Raw genomic sequence first — 22436 nt, 5'->3', positions numbered from 1 at the left:
ATTACTTGTGCTAAGTAAGTCACATAGATGTTAAACAAAGTTGGACTTAGCGAAGATCCTTGCTGAATTCCACATAGAAGTGAGAAAGCTAGTGAGTTGAAGTCACTCAGACTAACGGACTGGGTCCGATTGGATAGAAATGAGGACAGAAGGGCTTTGGCTTTGTGCCCAATGCCTATGGCTGAAACACGATTTATCAGCGTAGCAAGATGAACCGTGTCAAATGCTGCGATAGATCCAGTTGCACCATTACTGCGGCACCTCCTTTGTCAAGCACAAACCTAATTTAATCAGATGCCTTAATGAGTGCGGTTTCAGTGCTATGGCCTTTCCTGAAGCCAAACTGCGTATCGTCCAGCAGCTTATTCTCCTCAATGAATTGAGCCAGCTGAGTATTCATAATCTTTTCCATGAGTTTAGCTGGAAAAGGGAGACGCGCAATTGGGCTCTCCTGGATCAAAATTGTTTATGTTTTTTAACAGCGGCAGAATAGAGGCCTTTTTCCATAGGGAAGGATAGGGGCTTGAACATAACATAGAGTTGCAGATGCTAGCCAGATTGGTACCTATTAGGACTGGGATCAGTTGCAGGACTGAAGGGGGGCATGGAGCAAACGGAGAGCCTGATTTGACGGTGTTAACCAGATCAGAGCTCTGTTCCACTGAAACTGGCCTAAATTCCATGATGCTGGAACTGTACCTACTCTTGCTATTTCCAACCAGCTGATTCCAGCCCACAGCTGGGGCGATGAAGTTAGAGTAAATTTGTCCCACCTTGTCCTGAAAGCAGCTGGCTAACGAATCGCAGAGTTATTGGAATGCCAACTTAGTGGAGCTATCCGCTGGCCCTGCCAGCTTAGAAACTACCTGAAACAACTGTTTAGAGGAGTCTTGTGCGGTTTCTATTTTCCTGGTGTAGTAATTACTTTTTTCTGTGATTATAAGACGTTTATAATTTGTCAGTGCCATCTTGTAGCGAGATTTCTCCTCGTTGTCATATTCTTGGCGCCAGCGCCTTTCTTGTTTCCTACAGCATTGTTTCTCCAATCTCAGTGCCTCAGAGAACCAAGGGGCAGAGGGAGCCTTCCTGTTTTTGGAGACAGTTTTTTACGGTACTAGTCTAGTAAAAGCATTTTGAAGCCATTCCGTGTAATTTGTAGATGCCAATTCTGGGTCTGGCACATCTTCATGCTGGGTGTCAATTAGATGCTGGGCTTGATCTATGCCACTCCAAGCCTTAAACTGTTTAGGGGGAATGGAGCTGGGGTGTAAGTGAGTAGGATGCAGTGTCCATATATCAAATATACTGCAAAGTGATCAGACCATGTCAAAGGGAGGATCTCATTCATAGAGATCTGCTCATTATTCGTGAAAAGACCATCCAGTGTGTGCCCAGCCGAGTGGTTATTAAATTCACCAGCAGCGGGTTCCAGTAGGTTTCCTATTGCTGAAAGAAAATTTCCCCTGGGGCCCGGTGGACGGTATAAGAGGGTCCCCTTAAATGACCGATGATTGGTGAGCATTATATTAAAATTAAATGCCTCACATACCATGGAGGAAATCGTCTCTATCTTGACTGAAAAGTCATCTTGGTGTATGAGAGCCAGACCTCCCCCTCTCCTCTTTACTCTGTCACATCTGTATGCAGCAAAGCTGTCAGGGGTAGCAATACAAAAATCTGGGCCTGCTGAAGGGTCAGCCCACGTTTCTGTGATAAATAGGAGATCAAGATGATGATTATCTATGAATTCCGCTATTTCGTATTCATGCTTTGGGAGAGAGTGTGCATTGATCAGGGCAGAATAAACCTTGTACTTTTCCTTATACTTTTTTGGCTGTATGTTACTAAGTACAGTTTCCACCTGGTTAGTCTGTACCCTGTCATGGGCCTCCCATCTAAACCCACAGGTAGGACACAAAACTGTGACCCTGTTAGGGATATTCGCTGGATTTAGGTGGAAAAGGAAAGTTACATCCGCCTTACCTCCCTCCACTCAATCAGTTTACAGTGAACGTGCTGGAAATACTACACGGCGTGCCAAATGCAGAATGTGATGGCGCCTCCTTTCTTTCTAGCCTCACCTGGTGAGCATAAAATAGGGTGCCATAAGTGGAAAAAGGTGTTTTGTCACTATGCCAGAGTGTGTGGTATATCATTAAGTGCAAAGGGGAAAATGTCATTGTTTCATTTTCTAAGTCCAGAAAGCCAAGAGGTTTTTGAACATTTACCAGACCTGAGCAATGATGATGCTAATGGGTTGAATGAGTATGAGATAGGTCTAAAAAAATATATATATTTGCATTCCCTACCGAAATAGAGAACCATTATGGAAAGATATCATTTTGAAAGGAGGATGCAAGGGGTGGGAAAATCTGGGAAAGAATACATCTCAGTATTGAGGAAACTGGCCTCAACCTGTAATTTTGGAGTGACAGCTGACAATAAAAGGCGAGATCAATTCATGATGGGTTGTATTCTAGAAAAAGCTAAGGAGACCATATGGTTAAGTGACAGTCCCTCATTAAGTGAAGTATATTGACAATGGCAAAGGCGACTAAACACTCACAAGAGTGTGTGGATGTAATTAGAAGAAATGCGGAGCTTGAGGGAAAGAAAAATAGCATACAAGTCCTAAAAAATGGTGTGGGTGCAACTTTGGGAGATACCTTAAGTGCTAAACAAGAGGTGAAAGGTGTGAAAGGAATGAAGAAATTCCAGGGTAAATGCTTCAAGGGCGGAAACGTGGGACATGTGGCAAATTAGAAGGAGTGCTTAGAGTGAAAGTCCACATGTAAAACATGTGGTAGGAAACAGTTCATGTCTTGTTGCAAAACTACGAAAGGTATGAAGAAAGTAAGAGAAGTGTTGCTCGATTTAGATCAAGAAAGTGATGAGTATGTATTGCAAATACAGAAAGGCGCAGGTGACAGTCCATACGTCATGGTAAAAATAAATGAGTGTCCAGTCAACATGTTGTGTGACTATGGTGTAAAAATAACGTTGATACCGAAAGCATATTTTAAGAGAATCTAAAAACAGTAGTGCGCTTAAGAAAGCCAGATATAAAACTCCAAAGGTGTGGAGGTAGACCAATAAAGTTGCTTGGTTACTATTTTGGTACTTTGAATTACAAGGTAGGATAATCCCAGGTATAATTTATGTATCACTTAGAGGATATTCTTTGATTAGTTGGTATCATCAGAAAGACTTAGAAGTGTACCTAGATCTGAACGAAACTCCATCTATAAAACTAAAAGGAAAGGATACTGTAGTTGCCGAGTGTAGGAAATTAACTGCTGAGCACCAATTTCCAGAGATTTTAAAGAAATATTTAGGGTGTTTGCGATACTACGTTGACCATATAAAATTGAGACCCGGGTCTGTACCCAAAGTATGGAAAGTTGGAGGAGTACCTATCATGGTAAAGGATGATACGAAAAGAAAGTTGGAGAGACTGCAGAGTGAAGGAGTCATCCAAGAGGTAGAAGGCACTGAGTGGTTGTCACCATTTGTGATGGCAAGGAAAGTGAATGGTGTGTAAACCTCAGACAACTCAATAAGGCAGTAATCGTAAATCACTATTCTCTACCGAACATAACAGAGATGCTGTGTAGTCTAGATGGTATGAGGGTCTTCTCTTCGCTGGACTTGACATCTGCGTACCATCAGATTGCATTGCATCCATTGTCCCAGGATCTCACTGGGTTCATATATATTTATATTCACTGAAAAAACCATAGGTTTCACACACGTTATAGTTAGGAATTAGCATTTAAAAAACCTTGCAAATTCACTGAAAAAACCATAGGTTTCACACATGTTATAGTTAGCGGAAACTTTACTGATAAAAAACCTATGAAATTCCCCCGTTATAGTTAGTGCAGGCAACTATAACTCACGCGACCGCAATCCTCTGCTGATGCTAATACTGTATTTAGAAACTTATTTGCCCATGTCTTCTTCCATACATTTTTAGCTATACATATATTACAAATATTTTTTTTTCATAAAGACACATATGTCATCAGCAGAAGATTGCGGTCGCGTGAGTTATAGTTGCCTGCACTAACTATAACGGGGGAATTTCATAGGTTTTTTATCAGTAAAATTTCCGCTAACTATAACATGTGTGAAACCTATGGTTTTTTCAGTGAATTTGCAAGGTTTTTTAAATGCTAATTCCTAACTATAACGTGTGTGAAACCTATGGTTTTTTCAGTGAATTTGTACGGTTTTTTAAATGCAAAGTTACTTTACGCCATTCGTGGCGTGCGCGCCCACTTAACGCAGTTCGTTCCGTGCACGGTTTTTATCAACTTTAATAAGCCCTGTACATTTGGTGGCCTTCGGCCACCAAAAGCACAGGGGGTGGGGTCAATGTGGATAGTGTTTTTTTTATTTCGATTTTATAATTTCATGTTGCCAAAATTTAGTTTTTTCCACTATTGATAATCCCTGCACAGTTGGTGGCCTGCGTCCACCAAAAGCACAGGGGGTGGGGTAAGTGTGGATAGTGTTTTTTTTATTTTTATTTTTTTACCGTACGCTTACGGTAAGCGTACGGTAAGCGTACTCGGCGAAATTGCCGAAAAAACAATAAAACCGTTTTTGCTCTTGGGGGATGTTTGGGGACTCCCTCAACATGACTATGTGGGAGGGAGTTGTAAAAACAGCCCCGTAACATGTTTTTGGCCATCATGTTTGATAAATAACACTCAGTGCGAGAGACAAAATGGCGGACGCCGCTTCCTGGTTTCGGCCGATTCGAATGTTTACTAAGATCTAAGAGCCAATCAGAATCGCGCTCGCGCACGCCACCGTACGCTTACGGTAAGCGTACGGTAAGCGTACCGTAAGCGGGCTCAGATATATATATTGATTTAAAGGCTATTTTCTCAGAATCTACTGAACAGATTTACACCAAACCTACAAAAGGCACTTCCTTGACCTAGGGACTACCTCTCTGCCAAATTTCTAGTAATTCTGTTCAGCCGTTCGGGCTGTAGCTCGTTCTAAAGGTCCTATGGAAAAATGCATGGGAAAAACGCGTTTTGGGACCCCCCTTTTATCTCAGCCCCCGCTTGACGAATCCCCCCGAGACTTTCAGGGTAGGAGCGGAGCGTAGCGCCCCACCTATTTTGAGAAATTCGCGAGGATTCATCGACCGGCGCCAAAGTTATTCAAAATAGAATGTTGAGGTTTTCCTATGGAAAAGGGGTCCTAACTATAACTACCTACTGGCGACCGCCAGTAGGTAATATATATATATATATATATATATTATATATATATATATATATATATATATATATATATATATATATATATATATATAGTTAGGAATTAGCATTTAAAAAACCTTGCAAATTCACTGAAAAAACCATAGGTTTCACACATGTTATAGTTAGCGGAAATTTTACTGATAAAAAACCTGTGAAATTGCCCCGTTATAGTTAGTGCTGGCAACTATAACTCACGCGATCGCAATCCTCTGCTGATGCTAATACTGTATTTAGACACTTATTTGCCCATGTCTTCTTCCATACATTTTTAGCTATACATATATTACAAATATTTTTTTTTCATAAAGACACATATGTCATCAGCAGAAGATTGCGGTCGCGTGAGTTATAGTTGCCAGCACTAACTATAACGGGGCAATTTCACAGGTTTTTTATCAGTAAAATTTCCGCTAACTATAACATGTGTGAAACCTATGGTTTTTTCAGTGAATTTGCAAGGTTTTTTAAATGCTAATTCCTAACTATAACGTGTGTGAAACCTATGGTTTTTTCAGTGAATTTGTACGTTTTTTTAAATGCTAAGTTACTTTACGCCATTCGAGGCGTGCGCGCCCACTTAACGCAGTTCGTTCCGTGCACGGTTTTTATCAACTTTAATAAGCCCTGTACATTTGGTGGCCTTCGGCCAACAAAAGCACAGGGGGTGGGGTCAATGTGGATAGTGTTTTTTTAATTTCGATTTTATAATTTCATGTTGCCAAAATTTAGTTTTTTTTACCTATTAATAAGCCCTGTACATTTGGTGGCCTTCGGCCACCAAAAGCACAGGGGGTGGGGTAAGTGTGGATAGTGTTTTTTTTATTTTTATTTTTTTACCGTACGCTTACGGTAAGCGTACGGTAAGCGTACCCCGCGAAATTGCCGAAAAAAAAATAAAACCGTTTTTGCTCTTGGGGGATGTTTGTGGACTCCCTCAACATGACTATGTGGGAGGGAGTTGTCAAAACAGCCCCGTAACATGTTTTTGGCCATCATGTTTGATAAACAACACTCAGTGCGAGAGACAAAATGGCGGACGCCGCTTCCTGGTTTCGGCCGATTCGAATGTTTACTAAGATCTAAGAGCCAATCAGAATCGCGCTCGCGCACGCCACCGTACGCTTACGGTAAGCGTACGGTAAGCGTACCGTAAGCGGGCTCAGATATATATATTGATTTAAAGGCTATTTTCTCAGAATCTACTGAACAGATTTACACCAAACCTACAAAAGGCACTTCCTTGACCTAGGGACTACCTCTCTGCCAAATTTCTAGTAATTCTGTTCAGCCGTTCGGGCTGTAGCTCGTTCTAAAGGTCCTATGGAAAAATGCATGGGAAAAACGCGTTTTGGGACCCCCCTTTTATCTCAGCCCCCGCTTGACGAATCCCCCCGAGACTTTCAGGGTAGGAGCGGAGCGTAGCGCCCCACCTATTTTGAGAAATTCGCGAGGATTCATCGACCGGCGCCAAAGTTATTCAAAATAGAATGTTGAGGTTTTCCTATGGAAAAGGGGTCCTAACTATAACTACCTACTGGCGACCGCCAGTAGGTATATATATATATATATATATATATATATATATATATATATATATATATATATATATATATATTACTTCAACCAAGGGTTGCAGGTGTTCCACGATCCTCCAGAACGAGAGGGCGTCTCGCTAAAGCCAGCACCTGCAAGCTGGTGACACACAACCACCAGTCTTTCTCCAGTTAAGGACAAAAGCGCGAGACAGCTCCGGGATAAACTGCAACTGACTTTAATAATTACCAGCGCTCTGTGTACAACAACTCATGAAACGCTAGGCAGACGCGTTTCGCTGTAATAGCTTCCTCAGTGCCCGTTTCAAAAGTTCAAACAATGTCCTGGGGGTCTGCTGGTATTTTAGCTGTTGATGCGGCCACTCCCAGTCAGGTGCTTACTTGCCCCTCCTCCACCTCCGAGGCTGTAGGACATCTCGCGCTCCACCCACCAGGCCACTGCATACTGGGAATTGAAGTCCTCCATGAGTGCCCATACAGTGATAGGGCCTCTCAGGCAATAAGTGATGCCCCAAACCAGTTTGGATGGTGGCCCCCCACTCCTCCGCAGTTCCTTGGGGGGTGCAAGTCAGTTACAGTCTCTCTTATCAGGCAAATGATTTGCCTCCTCTCTCCCCTTGCGTCAATAACCTCCGTGTGGAAATATGCAGCGTCGGGGGGTATCGTGGTGTAGACAATACTTCAACCATGGGTTGCAGGTGTTCCACGATCCTCCAGAACGAGAGGGCGTCTCGCTAAAGCCAGCACCTGCAAGCTGGCGACACACAACCACCAGTCTTTCTCCAGGTAAGGACAAAAGCGCGAGACAGCTCCGGGATAAACTGCATTATATATATATTTTGCTCCACTCCTTCTGTTTTCGTCCAAAGGAAAATATCGCACTCCCGGCGGCGTTTTCAACAAAATTTATTCAAGTGACCAAATGACCAGCAACAGACACGTTTCGGCAGAAATGCCTTTCTCGATCAGTGATGTCATGAGTGATGTCACTGACCATGTCATGAGTGATTTAATATGTGACGTCATCAGCAGTGCATTGCGGGCGCGCGAGTTATAGCTAGCTGAACTAACTATAACGGGGGAATTTCAATGCTTTTGTACGAGTGAAAAGTCCAGCTAATTATAACGCCCCTGAAACCTATGGTTTTTTCAGTGAATTTCTAAGGTTTTTTAAATGCTAATTCCTAACTATAACGTGCCTGAAACCTATGGTTTTTTCAGTGAATATATATATATATATATATATATATATATATATATATATATATATTCACTGAAAATATACTCATTGAAAAAAACATAGGTATCACAGACGTTATAGTTAGGAATTAGCATTTAAAAAACCTTAGAAGTTCACTTAAAAAAAACATAGGTTTCAGGGACGTTATAGTTAGTTGAACATTTGACTCATATAAAACCAGAGAAATTCACCTGTTATAGTTAGTTGAGCTAACTATAACTCGCGCGCCCGCAATGCACTGCTGATGATGTCACATATTACATCACTCATGACATGGTCAGTGACATCACTGATGATATCTCAAATGACATCACTCATGACATCATCCACGTGACAATCTGATGCACATACTGATGCTCTAATATAAACTTTGATACACCCATTCTAAAATGCTGACTACTATTTTTGAAACCATACACAGAAGAATGCCATACACTACATGGCACTCACTATTTCCTAGGTGTACACACACATCCAGTCACTGATACATGTAGTTACTCATCAATAGAGGACTATAATATGCACTCATACATCTATACATGCAGTCACACGCTGCCACTCATCCCTAGTTACTCACACGCCTAGTCAGTAATGCAAAGAATGAATCACATACCCATTTAATCATGTATACAGTTATACACCTCACCAACTTCGTTATTTTTAGACATACCACATCACTTATTTATACATATACTAACACATATTTACTGTCTTATAAAATCACTCATAGAAGCAGATACTCATGTATATACCCACTCTTGAAATAACTTAGTCTCACATATACTGATTTAGATACTCCAACACTCACATCTAGCGGCTTAAAACATATGTAGTTAGTCACAGATATACCACTGAGACATTTATTCACTCACCAACACACCCATAGACACACTAACTCACTGATACAGCCCTTTCCAGATGCACTTTTTAATCCATACAACCACTGAATCACCCACGCAGACATCTATGCACAGACTCATACACCCACCCACCCACCCACACAGACACTTAGGGACCCATACAGATACTCAAACAACAAATCAATAACCTATATAGACACTCATGTAGGTATTCAGCAACCCATGCAGTTGCTTACACACCAATGGAGAGACTAATGCAGACTTTTACACAGTTTAGTCACTAACCCATGCATTCAGTAAGACACGTTCAATGACTCACTTATACAGTCAGTCACACACATACGAAATAATTTCTTTAGGTACTTGTAAATGCATTCATTGATTAATACACCTTGGCATATATATATATATATATATATATATATATATATATATATATATATATATATATATATATATATATATATATATAAAACATATTTACATTTTATAGAAACACACATTCACTGGATGATGTCATGAGTGATGTCATCAGTGATGTGACTGACCATGTCATCAGTGATGTAATATGTGACATCATCAGCAGTGCATTGCGGGCGCACGAGTTATAGTTAGCTCAACTAACTATAACAGGAAAATTTCTCTGGTTTTATATGAGTCAAATGTTCAACTAACTATAACGTCCCTGAAACCTATGCTTTTTTTAGTGAATATATATATTCACAGAAAAAACCATAGGTTTCAGGGGTGTTATAGTTAGCTGGCCATTTCACTCATACAAAACCATAGAAATTCCTCCGTTATAGTTAGTTCTGCTAACTATAACTCGCGCGCCCGCAATGCACTGCTGATGATGTCACATATTGCATCATTCATGACATGGTCAGTGACATCACTGATGACATCACTGATGACATCTCAAATGACATCACTGATGACATCACTGATGGCATCATCCAGTGAATGTGGTTTAGTTTGAAATTTAAATATGTATTATATATATACCAATCTGTATTGAAGATTGAGTGGCTATATAACTGTCTGGATGGAGGATTTAGTAGCTGTCTGTTTAAGTGAGTAATTAAAAGTGTCTCACTTAATACATGGATTAGTAACTAAACTATGTGAATGTGTGCATCACTGTCTCTGTTGTTGTATAGCATGCTGCATCAGTTGGTCACTAACTACATGAGTGTGTATATTAGTTATTGATTAGTTGGGTGAGTATTTGTATGGGACACTGAGTTTGTGTGTGGTTGGATGGGGTGGGTGTAACTCTATGCATAGATGTGTGAATGGTTGATTGACTAGGTGTATAGGTTTAAGAGTGCATGTGGAAACAGTTGTTTGGGTGACTGAGTGTATTTATGTGTGTTGGTGAGCAAATATATGTTTAAGTTGTACATCTTCAACAAAGTAAAAAAATAAAAGGCATTGTATGTGAGAGTTGGTGTATATAAATAAGTATGTGTAAGAGTCAGTGATTGTGAGAGTAACTATATGAATGAGTGTATAATTGTAATGGTGAATTCTTCACATATTAACTATGAGTTACTATGTGTTTGAATAAATGAGGTGTTGTTGGATAATTGTGTAAGTGAGTAAATGTAAGTGTGATTCATTTTTGTCATGACTAAGATGACTGCTTATGTGTCAATGTCTATATATGTGTATAAGTGCATTTGATAGTGTTCTATTAATTAGTGACTGCATGTATAAATGATTCTGTTGTTGAATGGGGAATTGTGTGTGTAGACTTAGGAATCAGTGAGTGGGTATGTAGTAACTGGTATTGGTGTGTCAATGGTTTCAAATATGGTAATCTGTATTTTACAGTGAGTGATGAAAGGTTATACTAGTGTATGATGAGGTGTATCAGATTGTCACGTGGATGATGTCATCAATGACGTCATCAGTGATGTCATTTGAGATGTCATCAGTGATGTCACTGACCATGTCATGAATGATGCAATATGTGACATCATCAGCAGTGCATAGCGGGCGCACGAGTTATAGTTAGCAGAACTAACTATAACGGAGGAATTTCTATGGTTTTTTGTACGAGTGAAATGGCCAGCTAACTATAACACCCCTGAAACCTATGTTTTTTTCTGTGAATTTCTAAGGTTTTTTAAATGCTAATTTCTAACTATAACGTCTCTGAGACCTATGGTTTTTTTCAGTGAATTTCAAAGGTTTTTTAAATGCTAATTTCTAAGTGTGATAGTAGTTATAACTATTTTTTGTACTGATTTTCTACAGTTTTTAACTGTTTATTTATAAATATTTTTTTCATTAAATAACATTATATATTTTTCTGAAATTTGCAACAACAAAAAAAGATATTCAAACTGATATATTGATTAATTTTTTTGTTTTCATTTTTTATTTTAATATATTAATATTATTATCTTTTTAAAAAAATAAAATGCTATTTAAAATTTAATACATTTAATATTACGTGATGTGCGTGATTGGTATGCGATCAGTCTGCGACTCCTGCTCCAGCGCATTTGTGACACATGCGCATTACAGTACGAGATGCTTGAGCGGTGGCGCATCCCGCATGACGTCACATACGTGCTGGAGTGCGCTGGGTGCGCGACTCCCGCAAAAAAAATGTATGTTCCAAAATTATATGTATGTGTCTCTAATATACATATTAGAGCAAGAGATTTTATCGAAGATATTAATAAAAATAATATATTTGTACTTATAATAAACTTTTATTATTTTTAAATATATTTTCGTGAAGTCGGGTGCATGCATCGTGAGTGCAGAGAACCAGGTCAGCAGAGCTGCTGTAGAGCCAAAGAAACCAGGTCAGCAGAGCCGTTGTAGAGCCAGAGAACCAGGTCAGCAGAACTGCTCTAGAGGCCGAGAACCAGGTCAGCAGAGCTGCTGTAGAGCCAGAGAAACCAGGTCAACAGAGCTGCTTTAGAGGGAGAGAACCAGGTCAGCAGAACTCCTTATGAGCCAGAGAACCAGGTCAGCAGAGATGCTCTAGAGCCAGAGAACCAGGTCAGCAGAGCTGCTTTAGAGCCATAGAACCAGGTCAGCAGAGCTGCTCTAGAGGCAGAGAACCAGGCCAGCAGAACTGCTTTAGAGCCAGAGAATCAGGTCAGCAGAGCTCTTTAAAGGGAGAGAACCAGGTCAGCAGAGCTGCTTTAGAGCCAGAGAACCAGGTCAGTAGAGCTGCTCTAGAGCCAGAGAACCAGGCCAGCAGAGATGCTTTAGAGCCATAGAACCAGGTCAGCAGAGCTGCTTTAGAGCCAGAGAACAAGGTCAGCAGAGCTGCTCTAGAGGCAGAGAACCGGGTCAGCAGAGCTGCTTTAGAGGGAGAGAACTAGGTCAGCAGAGCTGCTTTAGAGCCCGAGAACCAGGTCAGCAGAGCTGCTCTAGAGCCAGAGAAACCAGGTCAGCAGATCTGCTTTAGAGGGAGAGAACCAGGTCAGCAGAGCTGCTTTAGAGCCAGAGAACCAGGTCAGCAGAGCTGCTCTAGAGCCAGAGAACCATGTCAGCAGAGCTGCTTTAGAGCCATAGAACCAGGTCAGCAGAGCTGCCCTAGAGGCAGAGAGCTAGGCCAGCAGAGCTGATTTAGAGGGAGAGGCCCAGGTCAGCAGAGCTGCTTTAGAGCCAGAGAACCAGGTCAGCAGAGCTGCTCTAGAGCCAGAGAACCAGGTCAGCAGAGCTAGTTTAGAGCCATAGAACCATGTCAGCAGAGCTGCTTTAGAGCCAGAGAACCAGGTCAGCAGAGCTGCTCTAGAGCCTAAGAACCAGGTCTGCAGAGCTGCTCTAGAGCCAGAGAACCAGGTCAGCAGAGCTGCTGCAGAGCCAGAGAAACCAGGTCAGTAAAGTTGCTTTAGAGTGAGAGAACCAGGTCAGCAGAGCTGCTTTAGAGGGAGAGAACCAGGTCAGCAGAGCTGCTTTAGAGCCAAGGGACCAGGTCAGCAGAGCTGCTCTAGAGCCAGAGAACCAGGTCAGCAGAACTGCTTTAGAGCCATAGAACCAGGTCAGCAGAGCTGCTTTAGAGCCAGAGAAGCAGGTCAGCAGAGCTGTTGTAGAGCCAGAGAACCAGGTCAGCAGAGCTGCTTTAGAAGGAGAGAACCAAGTCAGCAGAGCTGCTTTAGAGCCAGAGAACCAGATCAGCAGAGCTGCTCTAGAGCCTAACAACCAGGTCAGCAGAGCTGCTCTAGAGCCAGAGAACCAGGTCAGCAGAGCTGCTGTAGAGCCAGAGAAACCAGGTCAGTAGAGCTGCTTTAGAGGGAGAGAACCAGGTCAGCAGAGCTGCTCTAGAGGGACAGAACCAGGTCAGCAGAGTACCCCTAGAGCCAGAGAACCATGTCAGCAGAACTGCTTTAGAGCCATAGAAGCGGGTCAGCAGAGCTGTTTTGGAGCCAGAGAACCAGGTCAGCAGAGCTGTTGTGGTGCCAGAGAACCAGATCAGCAGAGCTGCTCTGTAGCCTAAGAACTAGGTCAGCAGAGCTGCTCTAGAGCCAGAGAACCAGGTCAGCAGACCTGCTGTAGCTGACACTGACTGACTGACACTGATTGACTGACACTGACTGACTACTCTCTACTACTCTACTGCTCACTCTCTACTACTCTCTCTACTACTCACTCTCTACTACTCTCTACTACTCACTGCCCTACTGTCTACCACTCACTCTCTACTACTTTACTACTCATTCTCTACTACTCTCTACTACTCACTCTCTACTACTCACTCTACTACTCTCTATTACTCACTCTCCACTACTCACACTCTACTACTCTCTACTACTCACTATCTACTACTCTCTCTACTACTCACTCTCTACTACTCTCTACTACTCTACTACTCACTCTCTACTACTCTCTACTACTCACTCTCTACTACTCTCTACTACTCACTCTCTACTACTCTCTCTCTACTACTCACTCTCTACTACTCACTCTCTATTACTCTCTCTACTACTCTCTACTACTCTCTACTACTCACTCTCTACTACTCACTCTACTACTCACTCTACTACTCACTCTCTACTACTCTCTACTACTCACTCTCTACTTCTCACTCTCTACTACTCTCTACTACTCACTGTACTACTCTCTACCACTCACTCTCTCTAGCTGACACTGACTGACTGACACTGATTGACTGACACTGACTGACTACTCTCTACTACTCTACTGCTCACTCTCTACTACTCTCTCTACTACTCACTCTCTACTACTCTCTACTACTCACTCTCTACTACTCATTACTATTCACTGTCTACTACTCACTCTCTACTAAACTCTACTACTCTCTCTCTACTACTCACTTGCTACTACTCTCTACTACTCACTCTCTACTATTCTCTACTACTACTCTCTACTACTCACTCTACTACTCTCTACTACTCACTCTACTACTCTCTACCACTCACTCTCTACTACTCTACTACTCATTCTCTACTACTCTCTACTACTCACTCTCTACTACTCACTCTACTACTCTCTACAACTCACTCTCAACTACTCACTCTCTACTACTCTCTACTACTCTCTATACTACTCTCTACTATTCACTCTCTACTACTCACTCTCTACTACTCTCTACTACTCACTCTCCACTACTCTACTACTCTCTACTACTCACTCTCTACTACTCTCTACTACTCACTCTCTACTACTCTCTCTCTACTACTCACTCTCTACTACTCACTCTCTATTACTATCTCTACTACTCTCTACTACTCTCTACTACTCACTCTCTACTACTCACTCTACTACTCACTCTACTACTCACTGTTGGAAGGCGGACCCCGAGGAGTCGGCGAGACCACTCAGTGGGAGCCCCCACACTGTACGAAGTAGCCGAGCGCTGCAGAGAAGCCTCCTGGGAGATCCTTCTCCTATTATGTACTAGCACAGTAACACCACCACACCGGACTCAAGGAGGTTGTCTCAAGATGAGCAATTCTTTATCAACACTTTAAACGGTTACGGGTTCAACATTACACAAAAAGGGGATCGAGGGATCCGCAAAAGTCTCAGTGTCTCTTTTAGGAGGGAAGGGGTAGCGGGACAGTCTTAGGCAGGAGCTTGGTACGAGGGTACCTGGGGCCCAGTTCTTATCCTCAAGCTGGAGGACCTCCGGGTCTCGGAGGGGTCGAGCCGCGACGGTGCCAGCAGGGCTCTGGCGGTCAGTTCGGGGAGAGCCACGACCAGGTCAGCGGGGCTCTCAAGATGGTTTCTGTTCAGCTCGAGCCGCGATGTCGTCAGCAGGGCTCCGAGGGAGGGTTCAGCGAGGATGGGCCGCGACAGCGTCAGCAGGGCCCCGATGTTCCAGGGGGCTTCAAGGTTTCAGCAAGAAGGAGCCGCGACGCAGTCTGCAGGGCTCGTGAGGGTTTCAAGCAAGAGTTCTTCTCCGTAGGGTCGGCCGCGATTCAATCAGCAGGGCTCTCGACTCCGGGATACAACTGCTGGTCTGTTGTGGGGTCGCCCCAGATATAGGCCTGGAGCCCTTTGAAGTCCGGACCCTTGTGCCCGGAGGGGCGGAGAGGCCGGGTTGGGAGCGGCCAGACGCCCAGCAGGGGAGGCGCCGGGCCCAGGAGAGATGGAGGCCGATCGCACCTCGGTGTGTGGGAACGGTTGGGGGTCCCATTGATACCGACCTCCGCCAGGGCGATGAGGTGTTCACGTGATTCCCCCTGGTCAGTTCTTGGTGCCTCAATGTCTGGGCCTTGCTGGGGCCGAGGCCAGGTTGAGCGGAGTCCGGTGGACTGGTGTGCAGGGTCACGTGGCAGGCAACAAAATGGTGGAGCCCCGAGGTGTATGCGACCTCGTGCGGCTCGAACGGGTGGCCCGTGGAGGCCAGGGCAGGGAACGGGCCCAACCCCAGGGAAGTCAGGACCACGCCACGAGGCCGGGTCCAACACTCACTCTCTACTACTCTCTACTACTCACTCTCTACTACTCTCTACTACTCTCTCTACTACTCACTCTCTACTACTCTTTACTACTCACTCTCTACTTCTCACTCTCTACTACTCTCTACTACTCACTGTACTACTCTCTACCACTCACTCTCTCTAGCTGACACTGACTGACTGACACTGATTGACTGACACTGACTGACTACTCTCTACTACTCTACTGCTCACTCTCTACTACTCTCTCTACTACTCACTCTCTACTACTCTCTACTACTCACTCTCTACTACTCATTACTATTCACTGTCTACTACTCACTCTCTACTAATCTCTACTACTCACTCTACTACTCTCTACCACTCACTCTCTACTACTCTACTACTCATTCTCTACTACTCTCTACTACTCACTCTCTACTACTCACTCTACTACTCTCTACAACTCACTCTCCACTACTCACTCTCTACTACTCTCTACTACTCTCTATACTACTCTCTACTATTCACTCTCTACTACTCACTCTCTACTACTCACTCAACTACTCTCTATTACTCACTCTCCACTACTCACTCTCTACTACTCTCTACTACTCACTATCTACTACTCTCTCTACTACTCACTCTCTACTACTCTCTACTACTCTACTACTCACTCTCTACTACTCTCTACTACTCACTCTCCACTACTCTACTACTCTCTACTACTCACTCTCTACTACTCTCTACTACTCACTCTCTACTACTCTCTCTCTACTACTCACTCTCTACTACTCACTCTCTATTACTCTCTCTACTACTCTCTACTACTCTCTATGACTCACTCTCTACTACTCACTCTACTACTCACTCTACTACTCACTATCTACTACTCTCTACTACTCACTCTCTACTACTCTCTACTACTCTCTCTACTACTCACTCTCTACTACTCTCTACTACTCACTCTCTACTTCTCACTCTCTACTACTCTCTACTACTCACTGTACTACTCTCTACCACTCACTCTCTCTAGCTGACACTGACTGACTGACACTGATTGACTGACACTGACTGACTACTCTCTACTACTCTACTGCTCACTCTCTACTACTCTCTACTTCTCACTCTCTACTACTCTCTACTACTCACTCTCTCCTACTCATTACTATTCACTGTCTACGACTCACTCTCTACTAATCTCTACTACTCTCTCTCTACTACTCACTTGCTACTACTCTCTACTATTCACTCTCCACTATTCTCTACTACTACTCTCTACTACTCACTCTACTACTCTCTACTACTCACTCTACTACTCTCTACCACTCACTCTCTACAACTCTACTACTCATTCTCTACTACTCTCTACTACTCACTCTCTACTACTCACTCTACTACTCTCTACAACTCACTCTCCACTACTCACTCTCTACTACTCTCTGCTACTCTCTATACTACTCTCTACTATTCACTCTCTACTACTCACTCTCTACTACTCACAACTACTCTCTCTCTACCACTCACTCTCTACTACTCACTCTCTACTACTCTCTACACTCACTCTCTACTACTCTCTACTACTCTCTCTACTACTCACTCTCTACTACTCTCTACTACTCACTCTCTACTTCTCACTCTCTACTACTCTCTACTACTCACTGTACTACTCTCTACCACTCACTCTCTCTAGCTGACACTGACTGACTGACACTGATTGACTGACACTGACTGACTACTCTCTACTACTCTACTGCTCACTCTCTACTACTCTCTACTACTCACTCTCTACTACTCTCTACTACTCATTACTATTCACTGTCTACTACTCACTCTCTACTAATCTCTACTACTCTCTCTCTACTACTCACTTGCTACTACTCTCTACTACTCACTCTCCACTATTCTCTACTACTACTCTCTACTACTCACTCTACTACTCTCTACTACTCACTCTACTACTCTCTACCACTCACTCTCTACTACTCTACTACTCATTCTCTACTACTCTCTACTACTCGCTCTCTACTACTCACTCTACTACTCTCTACAACTCACTCTCCACTACTCACTCTCTACTACTCTCTACTACTCTGTTGGAAGGCGTACCCCGAGGAGTCGGCGAGACCACCAAGGGGGGCCCTCACACTGTATGAAGTAGCCGAGCGCTGCCGAGAAGTCTCCTGAGAGATCCTTCTCCTATCACGTACTAGCACAGTAACACCACCACACAGGACTCAAGGAGGTTGTCTTACGACAAGCAATTCTTTATCAGCAATAAAAAGGTTACGAGGTCAATATTTACACGAAGGGATCGAGGGATCCACCAAAAGTCTCAGTGTCTCTTTGGAAGGGTAGGGGTAGCGGGACAGTCTTTGGCAGGAATGCGGTACGAGGGTACCTGGGGCCCAGTTCTTATCCTCAAGCTGGAGGACCTCTGGCTCTCGGAGGGGTCGAGCCGCGACGGCGTCAGCAGGGCTCTGGCGTACAGTTCGGGGAGAGCCGCGATTCAATCAGCAGGGCTCTCAAGATGGTTTCTGCTCAGCTCGAGCCGCGACGTCGTCAGCAGGGCTTCGAGGAAGGTTTCAGCGAGGTTGGCCCGCGACAGCGTCAGCAGGGCTCCGATGTTCCAGGTGGTTCAAAGTGTTCACAAGAAGGAGCCGCGACGCAGTCAGCAGGGCTCGTGATGGTTCCGACAAGAGTTCTTCTCCGTAGGGTCAGCCGCGATTCAATCAGCAGGGCTCTCGACTCCGGGATACAACTGCCGATCTGTGGCGGGGTCGCCCCAGATATAGGTCTGGAGCCCTTTGATGTCCGGACCCATGCGTCCGGGGGGGGCGGAGAGGCCGGGTGGAGGTGGCCAGACGCCCAGCAGGAGAGGCGCCAGGCCCAAGGGAGTTGCAGGGCGATCACACCTCGAGAGGGGAGGACAGTTGGGGGTCCCATCGATACTGTCCTCCGCCGGGGGCGATGAATGGTTCCTGCGGCACCCCCTGGCCAGTCCGTGGTGCCGGGATGTCGGGACTTCGCTGGGGTCGAGGCCGGGTTGAGCGGGGTCGCGCTGGCTGGTGCACCGAGTCACGTGGATGCCAACAAGATGGCGGAGCCACGAGGGGTATGCGACCGCATGCAGCTCCGGATGAAGGGCCTTGGTGCAGTTCAGACGGGTGGCCCGTGAAGGCCGGGTCGGGGAACGGGCACAATCCATGGGGTTAAGGACCACGCCATGAGGCCGGGTCCAACAGGCGTCCCCCCCAGCCGAAGGCATGGAGAGTCACCCATCTCCTTGGGGATTCTCCTCGTCAAGGCGGAAGAAGCGGGACAGGCCGTCGGCGTTGGTGTGGTCATTGCCGGGCCGGTGTTCGACGTCAAAGTCCATCCCTTGTAGCGAGATGGACCACCACAGCAGCTTGGGGTTCTCGCCCCGCATTTGCATTAACCACCGCAGGGGCCGGTGGTCGGTCTGGACCCGGAAGTGGGTACCAAAGAGGTAGGGCCAGAGCTTCTTGAGGGCCCACACTACAGCGAAGGCCTCACGCTCAATGGTGCTCCATCGTTGCTCTCGGGGCAGTAGTCGTCGGCTGATGAAGGCCACTGGTCGGTCGAGCCCCTTTTCGTCGGCTTGGGATAGGACGGCCCCGATCCCATACTCGGAGGCGTCCGTCTGTACTACGAACTCCTTATTGTAGTCCGGGGCCTGCAGCACCGGAGCAGTGCACATGGCTGGTTTCAGGGTGTCGAAGGCTGCTTGCCAGCGGGGTGTCCAGTGCACCTTCTTGGGCTGCTTTTTGGACGTTAACTCTGTGAGGGGGCCAACTATGCTCCCATAGTCCCGGATAAACCGCCGGTAGTATCCGGTGAGGCCCAGGAAGGCCCGGACAGCGGTCTGGGTAGTGGGGGGTTCCCAGGCCTGGATGGCATTTATCTTCGCTTGGAGGGGGGCCACCTGCCCGCTCCCCACTTGATGGCCCAGGTAGGTCACGGATCCGTGGCCGATTTGGCATTTGCTGGCCTTGATTGTGAGCCCGGCCCGCTGGAGGGCGGCCAGGACGGCTTTAAGGTGGAGGAGGTGCTCTGCCCAGTGGTTGCTGTACACGGCAATGTCATCGAGGTAGGCCGCGCTGTAGGCCTCAAGCCCGGCCAAAACCTTGTTCACTAGTCTTTGGAAGGTGGCCGGGGCGTTCTTCATTCCGAAGGGCATCACCCGAAAGTGGTAATGCCCATCTGGGGTCGAAAAGGCGGATCTTTCTTGGGTGCCGGGGGTGAGCTGGATTTGCCAGTACCCGGCGGTGAGGTCCAGCGTGCTCAAGTAGCGAGCGGCCCCCAGGCGGTCGATGAGCTTGTCGGCCCGGGGTATCGGGTGGGCGTCTGTCTTGGTTACGGCATTCAGGGCTCGGTAGTCCACGCAGAATCGCAACTCTGGGGGGTGGCCGGGAGCTGCGGCCTTGGGCACCAGGACGACAAGGCTGGCCCACGGGCTGTCGGAGGGTTCGATGACCCCCAGGGCCAGCATCTTCGTTACTTCGGCCTGGATGCAGGCCCGCACTCGGTCAGGCACCCGGTAGGCTCTGTGTCGCATGGGGGGGCTCTCCCCGGTGTCGACGTCGTGGACGCACCAGTGGGTCACCCCCGGGGTGAGGGAGAAGAGGGCTGCGTAGTCCCGCAGCAATTGCTGGCAGTCGTTGCGATGTTCCGGAGTCAGGGAAGAGGCGAGTTGGACCCCTTCGATCGATCCATCATGAATGTCAGACTGCAAGAGGTCGGGCAGGGGCTCGGAGTCGTCCTCGCCCCCCTCGTCGGTCGCCAGCAGCAGGCTCAGTTCGGTCCAGGCAAAGTGGGGTTTTAGCCTGTTAGCATGTAGGACCCGGAGGGGGTTCCGGGGGGACTCCAGGTCGACCAGGTAGGTGACGGGACTCTTCTTCTCCACTACCTTGAAGGGCCCGGTCCACTTGTCCTGGAGGGCGCCGGCTTCGACCGGGGCCATGACCCATACTTTCTGACCTGGCTCGAATTCTATGGTGGAGGCGTTTCGATCGTACCACCGCTTCATGTCCTCCTGGCTGGCTTCGAGGTTGGCTTCGGCCATGGCTCGGAACTTGCGGGTCTGGTTTCGGAGGGTCAGGAGGTATCGGTAGACATCAAGAGGGGCGCCTTGGGGTTTCATCTCCCAGTTCTCCTTGACCAGGCTGAGCGGTCCGCGGACCGGGTGTCCATACAACAGTTCAAACGGGCTGAACCCCAGGGACTTCTGCGGGACCTCCCGATAGGCGAACAGGAGGCACGGCAGCAGGACATCCCATTTCCGCCTGAGGGGCTCTTCCAGGCCCTGGATCATCCCTTTTAATGTTCGGTTGAACCGCTCAACCAGTCCGTTCCCCTGAGGGTGATAGGGGGTCGTGAACTTGTATGTGACCCCGCACTGCTGCCACAGGGACCGCATGTACCTGGAGATAAAGTTCGTGCCGCGGTCCCCATCAAGGCCCGGCCTACCACAGGGGCCGTTATAGTTCTTAGCGGGACCGCCTCCGGGTACCTGGTGGCGTGGTCCACGAGGACCAGGATGAAGCGGTGGCCCAGGGTGGTTTGGGGGTCCAGGGGCCCCACAATATCGATTCCGACCCGTTCGAACGGGGTGCTGACGGCTGGAAAGGGCTGGAGGGGGGCCTTGACCCGACCCCCCATCTTCCCGCTGGCTTGGCAGGTCTGGCAGGACCGGCAGTGGTTGTCCACGTCTCTCCGCATCCGGGGCCAGTAGAAGTGGGTCACCAGACGACTGTACGTTTTGTCTTGCCCCAAGTGTCCGGCGAGGGGCACATCATGTGCCAGGTTGAGAAGGAACTCCCGGAAGCGGAGGGGGACCACCAACACGCGGCTGGCCCCGAGTTCTGCCACTTTCTGTTCACTGTACAACAGGCCCTCGGCCCAGTAGACCCAGTGGGTGCCGGTCTGGTCACCGTTGGCTTGCGCGGACGCCTGGTGTCGGACCCCTTCGAGAGAGGGACAGGACTGCTGTTCTTGCTGGAACTGCTCTCGGGTGGGCCCCCTTCGTGTCGCCATTGTGTCAGCTCTGGTAGGGCGCTCGGGGAAGCCATCTCTCCGGGGGAGGATTCGCTGGGTCCAGGGTCGGCGTCCGCCTCCTCCTCGCTGCTGGTGGGAGGGGGTGTGAGCCCCTCGGCTTGGGCGGCCCCGGAGGTCGAGGATGAGCGGGGGGCCCGGGCGGTCATGGACCGGGTGATGGCGCAGGCCCAGTCAGCCAGTCCCAACATTCGGAGGTGCTCTCGTCGCTCTACTTGAGCCCAGGGGGAACTCTCCAAGTCGTTCCCCAGGAGGCAGTCGACAGGGGCGTCGTCGCGCACCGTCACCTTCAGCAGGCCCGTCACCCCTCCCCACTCGAAGGGGACCAGGGCCATCTGGCACAGGCTTTCACTATTGTCGGCCGTCCGTACGGGGCACAGTACATTCGGTAGAATCTGTTCAGGGGTCACCAGGTGGCAGCGGACAGCGGTGATACTGGCGCATGTGTCACGAAGGGCTTCGGCCCGTTGTCCATTGACCGTGACCTGCTGCCGGTACTTCTGGGTGTTGCTTGGGATGGGGGTGCAGGGTACCATTTCTCGGCTACCCAG

Source organism: Triturus cristatus, chromosome 7, assembly GCF_964204655.1.
Source record: "Triturus cristatus chromosome 7, aTriCri1.1, whole genome shotgun sequence".
Lineage (NCBI taxonomy): Eukaryota > Metazoa > Chordata > Amphibia > Caudata > Salamandridae > Triturus > Triturus cristatus.
Note: the sequence above shows the minus strand (reverse complement) of the source record.